The sequence below is a fragment of the Gopherus evgoodei genome, chromosome 9, assembly GCF_007399415.2.
Source record: "Gopherus evgoodei ecotype Sinaloan lineage chromosome 9, rGopEvg1_v1.p, whole genome shotgun sequence".
NCBI classification, from domain to species: Eukaryota; Metazoa; Chordata; order Testudines; family Testudinidae; genus Gopherus; species Gopherus evgoodei.
In genome coordinates, this window is record NC_044330.1 from 104,220,755 (window position 1) to 104,233,162 (window position 12,408).

The window sequence follows — 12,408 nt, forward strand, 5'->3', positions numbered from 1 at the left end:
AAAGAAAGAAAGACTTTCAAAATGTTCTTTAATTCTTTCAAAATCTAAATGAGATTTTGGAAGCAGGAAAAAGAGCTTCAGAAGAACAGAAGGAAACTATATAAAAAGATTTTTTGTTCTTGAGTCACATTCAAAAGCTTCACATAAATCATGCAATAATGGGTTGGAGATACTGTAACAAAATTTAAAATGCAAGAATAACTTCTGTTTGGATATAATTAATATTGCAGCACTTATATATATACACACACATGGACATAAGGCTAAGTGCATTCATTGTGCGTTAGCTTTGACTTCTTTTTTTGTTACATTGCATTTAATTTTTCTTACTTTATTTTCTTATTCAGGAACTAATTCTTGTAGCAGCAACAATGACAGTCCTTATAAAAGTGACTTAAGAAATTTAAAGTCAAATTCTGTCCTTGGATGTGTGTTCACAAGTCCCATTGGCTAAAACAGGAGTCATACACACAGTCATATGGAAAATTTGGTTTTAAGTGTGTCAATCGCTCTTGCTGCTACATCAATAGACTCTCCCTTTTACTTTCAATCTGAATGGCAAAATAAGATTTTGGAAAATCTGAGTAATTCATAACAACCGTGGAAGTCAAAATGATTGCTCACTAATATTTTGCTTCTTGGAAGTTACTGATAAAGAAATACGTTCTTCACAGGTGGCTGAAGTCACCTAGTCTTCAGCATTATGTTGTACTGTGCATCTAACTCACACATATAACAAGGTTTCCGGTTAATAGGGTATGTACTATTGTTTATATGACCTTACACCTTGAAGTAATTTGGTATTTTTTATAACTTAGAAAATGTGCGTTCCGTTCTGTTAGCATAGCAATGAAAAGATGCAACTAACTGGCTGAAACTGTGTTTTGGCATGCTTATTCAAATACTTTACAAGATTTTTTAAAATGCAAGTACATCAAAAAGCAAAGATTAGCCCAGAAAGGTAACACACATTCCTATTTTATTATTCCCAATGCATTTTTAAAGGAAACCTAAATATGCTCTCTAATTTTGTGCTTTTTGTTTGCATGTGTTTTCTGTATACCTAGGCATTTGTAGATTATTTATACATTTTTAGGGTTCGCAGAAGAAATTGATTAGTACAAGAAGTATTTTATCCATACTACTGACTTTAAGTTACATTTGTTCACCTATGATGTATATTAACCTGTTTTCATAGCATATGCCAATCTGGTACGTACTGGAAATCCTTTCCTTCATATCATAGGGCGCACTCGGCATCCTTTTCACATGTATATTTTTTGCATAAATTCACATCACAAACCACCACAGAATGTATATTAACATAGGTTAAGAACGAGCAAACTATTTAGCAGAGAAAAATTGCTAGGTTTAGGTTTTCGACAGAGTATTTACAAATAAGAAATGTATCTGACAGTGTTTCAGAAAAGCAGAAACCTTTATTTTTAGCTCTATTTTAGCTAATTTACATTTTCTGAAAACAGTTAGAACCAGTTGCCCTGCCACATTACAGATCCATAATCCTGAATGCAAACATTTAAAATCTTGCCATTTAATTTCTTATTGAAAATAGTTTAAGAATGTCTAATCCAGACTACTGATTAAACACCAACCTACTTCTCACTTGAACACCAAAAGAGGTACAATTAAAAATCAGCAAAATATTCTTCCAATCCACTTTTAAAAATAAAGCTATAAACAGGGTGTTGTTTTTTTTTAAATAAAATAAAAATGTGATGTGTACATATATCCTTGGACTGAAACCTTACTCACTAAGTTTCAGTCAAAGGCAAGATTTACAGTTAGGCTATAAACCCTGTAAACAGAGGAATATCACAGAAACATTGACTATGGAGACAACTATCTATACCAGTACTAGGCAACCTATTTAAAAGACACAGAGAGAGAGAGTGTGTGTGAGTGTGAGTGTGTGTGTGTGAGTCTGTCTGTCTCTCTCTCTCTCTCTCTGTGTGTCAAGGGGTACCTAATTCCACAATAAAATCTCTCATAAAATGAAAGCTGTGATAAGAGATTCTCAGCTACAGAAAGGGATTCTTTTTGTAATTCTCTCTTCAGAATTGTTCATCTGTATAGTTCAATTGATGCACATTAAGACAGTACTCAAGCTCATCTTTCCCTTTTTGATTTTTTTTTTTCTGGCAAGAGTTTTTCACACAAACTACATTAAGCCCGGCACTCTAGTTTTATTGCCATCTTCTATAGGACTAATTCTAAATGTGCAACAAACAGGCATACTCCTGCAAAAGATGAGCTTGAATTCATAACTTTGCTAGACACTAAAAATCATGGCCTTAATAAAGACATTTGATTTACCACTTATTACAACAATCTGTAACTCACTAACCCCCCCACCGCCCTTTTTGTCCTATGTATACAAGGATGTTAACAGGCCACTTTGCCTTGAATGGTCCCTTCCAATATGTGCTAATGACTTATACTAAACTATCTGATCAATCTTGCATTCAGCTGTGACACTGAATACCTTTCCCAGACCTGAGAGTGAGCTCTGTGTAGCTTGAAATCTTGTCTCTCTCACCCCATAGAAGTTGGTCCAATAAAAGATATTCCCTCATCCATCTTGTCTCTCCAATATTCAACATCTCTCAGGGAACAACAAAAAAAAACCCAAAAAACCACACACACACACACAAGGAGGGCACTATCCCAATATATGAAACATTACTCAGCACTGAGGGAGGGAAAGTAAGATAAGAAAAAAGAACAGTAATTGTGGCACCTTAGAGACTAAAAAATTTATTTCAGCATAAGGTTTTGTGAGCTATAGCTCACTTCTTCAGATGAAAGCTTATGCTGAAATAAATTTGTTAGTCTCTAAGGTGCCACAAATACTCCTGTTCTTTTTGCGAATACAAGCTAACACAGCTGCTACTCTGAAACCTAAGATAAGCAAGTATCAGAGGGGTAGCCCTGTGGCTCCTTATAGACTAACACACATATTGCAGCATGAGCTTTTGTGGGTGAATACCCATTTTGTCGGAATATAAGAAAGGAAGTTCAAGAGCTTTTCTTCATGCTCTATTTCTTTGCTAAAGTCAGGCCCAAGCTTGCTATTTCTTACATAAAATACTGGATTATAGTTTATATGCAAGGCTCTCCACAGGAAAGTTTAATTGTTTTGTTAAAGCTCTGGATTCTTCATGACTAGAGATACTATGCAAACACAGGATTGTTTGGGTTTTGTTTTGTTTTTTAACATGTAACAGAATTTGAGACATCTGGGAGAAGCACAAGAGAAACGTGCCTAGACATTTTTTATTTAAACTTGTTAGAAAAAGTGATTTTGGATACTTTCAGATGAAAACCAAACAAAAAACATATTTAGGCAAGTATTTTTACAAGTGACTGGTGATTCTGGGTACTCAATTTGAAGTACTTTAAAGGGGCTAATCTTCAGAAAACATAGATTACTCATCCTCTGCCAATCAAGCCCCTTTAAAGTGTCTAGTTGAACAACGAGCACTCAAAATCATTAATCACGTGGAAATCTCAGCTTTAAGGTACATGCAAACAAGCTTTTACATGTACTTCATACCTACAGAAAACACTCACGACTCAAAGAGAGGTTGGTGTAACAAGCCTACAGCAGATAAGTTGGATTTATTTTCAGGAAAGTTTGGGGTTCCCACCCAGGAAGGGGGCGTGGAGACCATGACCTGGGGCATCCAAGTCGCAGAAGGGGCGTCAAACCCGGGCTTGAATAGTTTGGTGGGGCGGGCAGCTAAGCCACAGAGCTGAGTAGGGTGCGCCTCTCAGAAGGAAGAATCTCCTCTGCCCTAGCCGGTAGTGTCCCTGCAGTGGGATCCTCAATCGGAAACCGATCCCTACGGCTCCGTTCAAGGCAGGGGCGCTTCCCACTGGATTATTAACGCCAAGAGAAGACGGGGGCCCTGAGAGGTGGGAGAACAGTCTAGGCTTGGAGGAAAAGGGCCCCCAGTCTTGGGGTCCCCTTACAACAAGGGCACGAATCCCACCGGGCGCAGGGGGGTCGTGGGGCCCGGGAAGGGCGAGCCCCCGCGAGGCTTAGGGGGCTGTTCGCCGGGCGGGCGGGCTCCTCAGGCCTGCGCCCCGGCGGCCCCGCAGCTGAAGGGGCGCGCGCCGTGGCGGGCTGGGGGTCTCTCCTCAGGCGGAGGGGCCGGGCAGGGGCTCCGCCGCCGCCCACAGGCGGCTGGGCCGGCGCCGAGCGGTGCCTCGCTCAAGTGTGCGCGGCCGCTCGCTCGCTCACTCACCCAGGTGGGCGGGGCGCCGGGGAACGAGGACTCGGGGGCCCCTCGCCGCTGGGCGCTCAGAACCGCTCGCTCGCTGGCGCTGGGACCTTCCCTTTCATTCGGGGCAGGGGACGCTGCGCCGCCGCCGCCGCACGCACGTCTTCGCGCTGGCGCCAAGACGTCACGACGTTCCAACCGGCGCCTGATTGGTGCACTAGGCTGCGAGGCGCGGCCGAGAAGGACTGGTGCCGGAGCGGCCCGCGGTTCCAGCGCAGGCGCACACGAGCATCCGAAGTCGTCGGCTGCCGGGGAGGACGGGGGCAGGGGCGCGCGCGCGAGAGAGAGAGAGAGAGAACCTGGGCGTGCGCAGTTGGACTTGACAGCTGGCGGGGATGGGGAAAATGGAGAACCTGCGCCTGCGTAGAATGACCTTTGGGTTACCCGAAGGTGACCCGCGCATGCGTACAGATCATTTCGAAGCCTGCTGTGGGTAGAATGAACCGGAGGTTGGGAGGCTGCGCGTGCGCATGACTGAGCTGGCTCTGCAGAAGGGCTGGAGAGCATAGAACCTCACATAGCGGGGCAGGGCCTTGCCTGCTGCATTCACACCACCAGACCCCCATTAGGACCCCAGGGCAGGGGATGTGCTCCACAAAAAGACAACTCCTGCCTCAAGGAGTTCACAACAAGCCACTCATGGCTCTTGTGTCACCTGCTATGGCTGGTTACATTAACACAAAAGCTTTGCTTAGTGACATCCATTGCATCAGGACCCAGCCCACCAACTCTTAAAAGCGTGTCAAGAGGGATGTAGAGGGAAAAGCTGCTTGCGTTGCCTGCCTCCTGCTCTGTTGGTAACATGCACTAGCATTGGGTAAAGGTTTTATTTCCATCTCCAATCAATAGCTACCAAAAAGCAACACATACCCAAGCTCCATCAAACCTGCACTCTGATGCTAACCCTTAACAGTGACTTCAAACCCTCTTGCATCAGCCGATCAGCACATCTAATGATCACATTTCCTGGGCGTTTGGGAAGTTATTCTGCCTTAACATTGCTGAGGTTGCCATTAAGATTTCGTCTTAGAGTGCAAAGTTGATGAAGCTGGAATAATATTATTTTTTGGTAGTTGTGTCACCTGTGTCTGCCCCTGTGACGCCTACATTCAGACTTGCCAATGTATGACAAACAAGTGAAATAAAGTATGCATCACACCGTAATACAAAGATGATAGTAGTTTTTAGGTTAAAAAAGATGTTTTACTGCATAAATTAAAATAAACCAAAGTAAGTACTAGTACGTACAACTCCGCTGTGGGCTGTTAACAGGGTTTAACTCTGGGCTTTGAGACTCAGTTCAGTACACTTGAACTACAGGAGTAATTACTAGAGGACCTGACACACTTTCAGTGCGTTGGCTGCACAGCTATTTGTTAGTAGTAGAATGGAGGTCAGGAATCCTAGGGGCAGAGCCACAGCTGGTGTACATTGCACTGAAGTCAATGGAACGATGACAGTTTTCATCAGTCGAGGGTCTTGTCCCTGGACTCCACCCTGGTTCTGGGAGGACAATGTGGTGTAGTAGTGGTTAGAGATGAGAGAACCTACATATGGATGAATTGATCTGAAAAGCAACATAGCTAAAAGTCAAGCCTAACCCCCTTCAGAGCTTGTCTTCACTGTAACAGTTAGCTCAAGTTACTCCATTTGAGCTAGCCTAGGTGGAGTGAAAGTATCCACACTGTGAAGCTACACAGAGTGATTAGATTAGAATCACAAATGTGCTAACTCAGCTTATAGCCAGTAGCTGCATCCTCACTGCACTGCTAGCTTGGGCATTAGCAGCACTCAAACTTCAGTCCAAAACCCTTGACTGACTAGCTAGCTTGAGTTTAAAGCACCACTTCACTTGAGCTGGAGATTTTTGTGTGCGGACAAGAGTCAGAGTGGGGTAACACCGAAATTCTACCTTGAGCTGACATTACAGTGAATACAAGACCTCAGAAACTTGAGTTGTATTCCCAATTTATTATTAATAATAATCATGTTTACTGCCATAGTGCTTAAGGGACCAGCCTAGAATGGGGTTCCATTGTGCTCAGCCAGTGGTGGGCAACCTGCAGCCCACAGGCCGCATGCAGCCTATCAGGGTAATCTGATTGCGGGCTGCAAGACATTTTGCTGATATTGACTGTCCGCAGGCATAGCCCTCCCCTCTGCGCCCGGTGGCTGCAGTTCACCGTTCTTGGCCAATGGAAAAGATTTTGAGGGATGAGCAGGAAGAGGGTTGGAGCAAACAGCCAATCAGCACAGGGCAGAGAAAGTGCATTCAAAACTACTATTGTTCAAATTGTCGTAAGTGGAGTAATGTGTAAGACAAAGATCAGATCCCAGGAGGTTACCCATTTTTGCCAAAAGAAATTTAAAAGAGGTGAAACACGGCATGGATTTCATAATGCAGCATTCTGTCAGATCCAGAGGCATTAAGATTGGTGATCTCTCGCTCTCAGACCTTGACTGTGCAGATGATGTTCTTCCAGTACGAAGCCCTGACCGCAGAGGCAGATTAGAGATTTGTGGGGTCTTGGGCCAGAGCAAGTGGGGGCCCCTCCCCATCCCTTCCACCTGCAATCCCCCGCTCCTCAACCGCCACCCCACAGTCCTGCTGGGGAAACAGGGTCAGGGCACGGGGCTTCCCCTGTCTGCCTGGCACTCCTGCTGGGAAGTGGGGTCACCGTCAGAGCATGAGGCTTCCCCACTCTGCCTGCCTGGCACTCCTGCCAAGGAGCGAGGTCAGGGTGCAGGGGCTTGCCCTGCCCTGTGCACCCTGCACTCTTGCCAGGGAGTGGAGTTGGAGCACAGCAGCTTCCCCTGCTTCTGGAAGGAGAGCCAAGCAGGCGGAGCAGGTCAGGGCACGAGGGTGCCCCAATTATCCAGGGCCCCTTGGCACAGGCTCCATTGGCCCAGTGGCTAATCTGCCACTGCCTGACAGATTTCGCAAGGCACTCCAGCAAATGGAGGAGGAGTCAGCTAAGGTTGGCCTCCACATTTTGCAGTAAAGGACAAAGCTGCAAAACCTAGGATCAGGTCCACCCTAGGGATTTAAATATTGGTTTAAAAAGTTATCCAATTAAATGATTAAAATTATATTGTTTAACTGGTTAATCATTAACCAGGGTCGCTCCGGCTGGCCTGGTGTGGCAGGGGCTAGGGTCCCGCCGGATCTGCAGGGCTGGGGTGTGGCTGGCACAGCCAGGGCCGTACTGGGCCTCCCGCTGCTGCTGAGGCTAGGGTCCCACCAACATGGCGCAGCCAGCACTGGGGTCCCACTGGCACAGCGCAGCCAGAAATGGTACAGCATATCCAACGCGGCTGGCGGTGGGGTCCCGCCGGCACGGCACAGCTGGAGCTGGAGTCCTCCCGTCCCGGCACAGCCAGAGATGGTCCAGCCTAACCAACGTGGCTAGGGTTGGGGTCCCACTGGCCCAGCCAGGGCTGGGGTTGCTCTGGCCTGGCGCAGCCGGGCTGGCTTGGTGCTGGAGCTGGAGCCCACCCGGCCCGGAGTGTCCGGGGCTGGGGTCCTGCTAGCTCAGCTGGGGCTGGTGTCCCTCTGGCCAACTGGACACGGCTGGGTCTGCTCCGGCTGGCTGGCCCAGTGCAGCCAGGGATGGAGTTCCTCTGGCCGGCCAGCTAGGCCAGCCAGCTGCTGGGGTTAACAGTTAAGGTCCGGTTAGCAGTAAGCCCAATGCTGACCTGTTAACCATTTAACCTTTTACATCCCTGGTCCACCCTTGACCCCAATCTCTTTGAATAATGAAATTGTCAAAGAAATCTCCAGTTTTTACTGTTTGAGTTCTATTCTCTCCAACTCTCATATGGAGGTTCTCCACTGGATTGGCATTGCAGCATCTGCCATGGGTCATTTACAATTATTCTGTGTGTATTAACCCCAGGTGCAGCAAATCAAGATAAAAAAATCAAATATTATGTGAATTTTAATGTCCGTGTTTCATCCACTGCCACTTTTAAAGCATTTCTTAAAAATAAAGGTTCAACATTCCTGTCAAAATGAAAATGATGGTGCAGCCTTAATTATGGCATCACAATCCTGCCATTATAACATTGTCTTAAAGAAAGACTCCATGTGAAATCTCCCAGGGTTGCTGTTTCCTTCGGAGCATGAGTAAAGAGGTCTGGCATAACTGGTTATAATCAAGCAGAAGAGCTTTGAAACCAGGCATAGCTGGAGTTGCCTTGAGATTTACCATCGGGTCCTAGCTTCCCTCCACCAGTCCTCTAAAACAGTTTTTTAATGAAGACTAAAGTGTACTCCTAGCCCTCCTGCAGCTGCAAACAACAGCCAAAGAGCTGTCAAAAGTCAATTAAAAACCTGTTTCTTTTTTGACCTTTACATGTTATGGGTTACTATGATCAAAATGTGCTAGAGGCCTTATGTGTAGTACTGAGGCCTTGAATTATTATATTTTATAGTTGCTTCAGAAGCAAAGTTTTTCTGAGCTTAGATTATATAGCTCAGGTTCCTGAGATGCCTCTACTATACTCCAGCATCTCCAGGCACTTTGGGATGGAATGTAAAAGCAGCAAAGAATCCTGTGGCACCTTATAGACTAAGACTTTTTGGAGCAAGAGCTTTCGTGGGTGAATACCCACTTTGGGGTGGAATGGAGAAACATGTGCAATTCCCTCCCTTGTGTAATTGCAACTACAGAACCCAGAAATCTTATTCCAACTGATGCTGGAGGCTCCTGGGGATTATACAATTGCTGAATAGAACTATTCTACAACAATTCGCAGTGGTGAATGCAAATGCCACTAGACATTACTTGAGGTCATGCTTGATTTCTAACTCAACCAGTGAAATGCAAACCATTTTTTTGCTTTGCATTTATATTATCCCTGTAAAGCTCCATGATATTATTCCTAATTACTCACTCCTTTTCTGAAATATACGTCATTCACTGGGGTTTGTGTTTATCATCTGCCTACAGACTTTGTTCTACTTTGAGATTCAGTTCTTCAGCAAAGCCCAAGTTTGTTTTCTTGGCCTTTCTCTGATTTTATGACGGAAGGGACCCACAGTACGTCTTTGGTTAAGCCTATTAACCAAAGAGAGGAGAAGCAGTTGTAGAACTGATAAATGAAATTGTTTTCAATTGTTCACTTTATTAATGTAACTTCTGTTCACCATTCACTACACTTGCCTATACTGTAACTTCTGTTCCATATTGTAATTCAAACCCCATTTTAAAACACTCACTCCATTTTGTAAAAGCTTCCTCCAACCTTCATTTTTGCAAACCCTGCTGTAATCTTATTAGTTTAGTTTAGATGTATGAATGAGGTATGTATGAATGATGGAATCAACCTCCAGCCCCAGCCTGTCCTGATGAGATAAAGTTCAAATACCAACGGCTGAAGACCTAGACAACAGCCCTAAACAAAGTAAGAAGCATCCACCCTAAAAAGAAAAGGACAACAGAACAACAGAAGGAAGATCAAAGCCAGGTCCAAGGCTGAAAGTCACGCCTGCAATTGTTGGGTGATCAATCTAAACCCAGAGGCAGTGTGACACAGCAATACCTATAGACTTTGAATCCAAACTAAAAGCCTATAAAAAAAGAAGGATGAGATGAGAGACTTTGGGTAACATTCTGCTGCCAACATGGAAGGACATCAGTGCCTGCCCAACAGAGATCCAGCTTGTCCTTGTGCCCAGCTTTCCTGGCCAGTTAGCTGCCACAAGCTACGAACCCAAGCTACAAAATCAAGCCATGAACTTAAGCTATCTTCAGGACTGGTAACTATGCAGCAGCTGCAGAACGCCTGATGAATGTGGGGGTGTGTGTGTGTGAATGTGTGTATGTGTGTGTGTATAGGTATTAGGTATTATAATGTGTGAATGTGTGTGTGTGTGTATATATAGGTATTAGGTATAATGTGTGTATAAGAATTAAGATATTAGTTATTAGTCATAAATTGTTATCATAATAAATGTGGCATCTTTGTCTTGTCCCCTTTAATAAGATCCTGCTGGTTTTTACTGGTCTAATATAATTGGTACAACACAGTAAATTAATTCTGCTGGGCAAGAGGGGAATCTAAGGAGCAAACTCAAACTGCTGCTTTGGTTTTGGGTGTGAGCCTGGAATTCCAAAATGCATGGAAGTTGGACAGAGACTATCCTACAGCACAGGTTAATTCTCCATGGAAAGGCTTTCGACACAGACCTATATGACATTTTCACAAGCAACCTGGGAAAATGTGGTCTAGATGAAATTACTTTGAAGTTGGTTCACAGCTAATTGAAAGACCATACTCAAAAAGTAGTTATAAATGGTTCTCTGTCAAAATGGGAGGACATATCTGGTGGGGTCCCACAGTGGCCTGTCACTATTCAATATTTTTATTAATTACTTAAATAATGGAGTGGAGAGTATGCTTATAAAATTTGCAGGTGACAAACTGGGAGGGATTGCATGTATTTTGAAGGATGGGATTAGAATTCAAAATTACCATGACAAATTGGAGAATTGGTCTGAATTCAACAAGATGAAATTAAATAAAGGTAAGTGCAAAGTACTTGACTTAGAAAGAAAAAAAAAATCAAATGGACAACTACAAAATGGGGAATAACTGGCCAGCTGGTAGTACTGCTGAAAAGGATCTGAGGGTTATAGTAGATCATAAATTGAATATGAGTCAACAAAGCAATGCAGTTGCAAAAAGAGTCTAATATCATGCTGGTGTACATTAATAAGACATGGGAGGCGATTGTCTGCTCTACTCAGCACTGGTGAGGCCTCTGCTGAGTACCGTGTGCTGGGTGCCACACATTAGGAAAGATGTGGACAAATTGGAGAGTCGAGAGGTGAAAACAAAACTACTAAAGCATTTACAAAACCAGACCTATGAGGAAAGCTTTAAAAAAAAAAACTGAGCACATTTAGTTTCAGTTTAGAAAAGAAGCCTGAGGGGGGACCTGATAACAGTTTTCAAATATGTTGAGAGCTGTTACAAGGAGGACTGTGATCAGTTGTTCTCCCTGTTCACTGAAGGTAGGACAAGAAGATTTAGGTTTTCTAACCATTAGAGGAGTTAAGTTCTGGAATAGATTTCCAAGAGAAGTTGTGGAATCTCCATCATTGGAGCTTCATAAGAACAGGTGAGACAGACAACTGTCCAGAAAGGCGGTTTACTTGAGACAAGGTGGGTAAGGTAACATCTTTTATTGGACTAACTTCTGTTGGAGAGAGAGACATGCTTTTGAGCTTTCATGGAGTTCTTCAGGTCTGCGAAATGTATTCAGAGAATCACAGCTAAATACAAGGTGGAACAGATTGTTGAGTGTAAGGCCTGGTCTACACTTGGGGGCTGCGGGTGGGTAGGAAATCGATCTAAGTTACGCAACTTCAGCTATGTGAATAATGTTGCTGAAGTCGACATACTTAGATCAACTTACCATGGTGTCTTCACTATGGTGAGTTGACTGCTGCCACTCCCTCATCGACTCCGCCTGCGTCTCTCATGGTGGTGGAGTACAGGAGTCGACATGAGAGTGCTCAGAGATCAATTTATCACATCTAGACTAGATGTGATAAATCGACCCCCGCTGGATCGATTGTTGCCCGCCGATCCGGCAGGTAGTGTATACATACCCTTAGTAGTTAACACATACTTCAAGGGACCATTCTCTCTCTCTTTGGCACAAGTAGTCTTAAAACCTTTAAAATATATATGACAGAAATGACAGTTGTTATGATGGTCTGCTTCAAGTCCTGCACAAGATCATAGTATACATCATGATGCTATACAGTCCAGGCAAACTTGGGGAAAAAAGTGGTGCCAGGGAGTCAATTAATTTCTCGTTCCAGTACAAAAGATGAGATTCAAAGGTGGAGGGGACATTTTATGTGCTGATCTCAGGCTGTTATTTGGCCCATTTTATTTTAAATTTTGCAAACACTAGTGTCTCTACCTCTGTTACTAAAGGAACTTGAAATTAATATAGCCATTTGCTTTACTTTCTTATTCTGCAGCATTTAAGAGCTCTCTTTGGACACTTGAGCCTTCCACAAGTAGCAAATTCTGACAGCTTCTTTGAGAAACTCAGCAAGGAGAATGAATGAATGAGTTTTGGAAA

The 12,408-nt window shown here is 44.0% G+C and overlaps 1 protein-coding gene across 3 annotated transcripts in view; it reads right to left on the bottom strand.

Moving 5' to 3' along the window:
• PHF6 (PHD finger protein 6) overlaps positions 1-4,412 on the bottom strand; it is a 39,411-nt gene extending 34,999 nt beyond the window's left edge. For all 3 annotated transcript variants that reach the window (XM_030574648.1, XM_030574646.1, XM_030574647.1), the window contains exon 1: positions 4,269-4,412. The gene's annotated coding sequence lies outside the window, so the exon portion shown is untranslated. The remainder of the gene's footprint in view (positions 1-4,268) is intronic.
• Between the last annotated feature and the right edge of the window lie 7,996 nt (positions 4,413-12,408).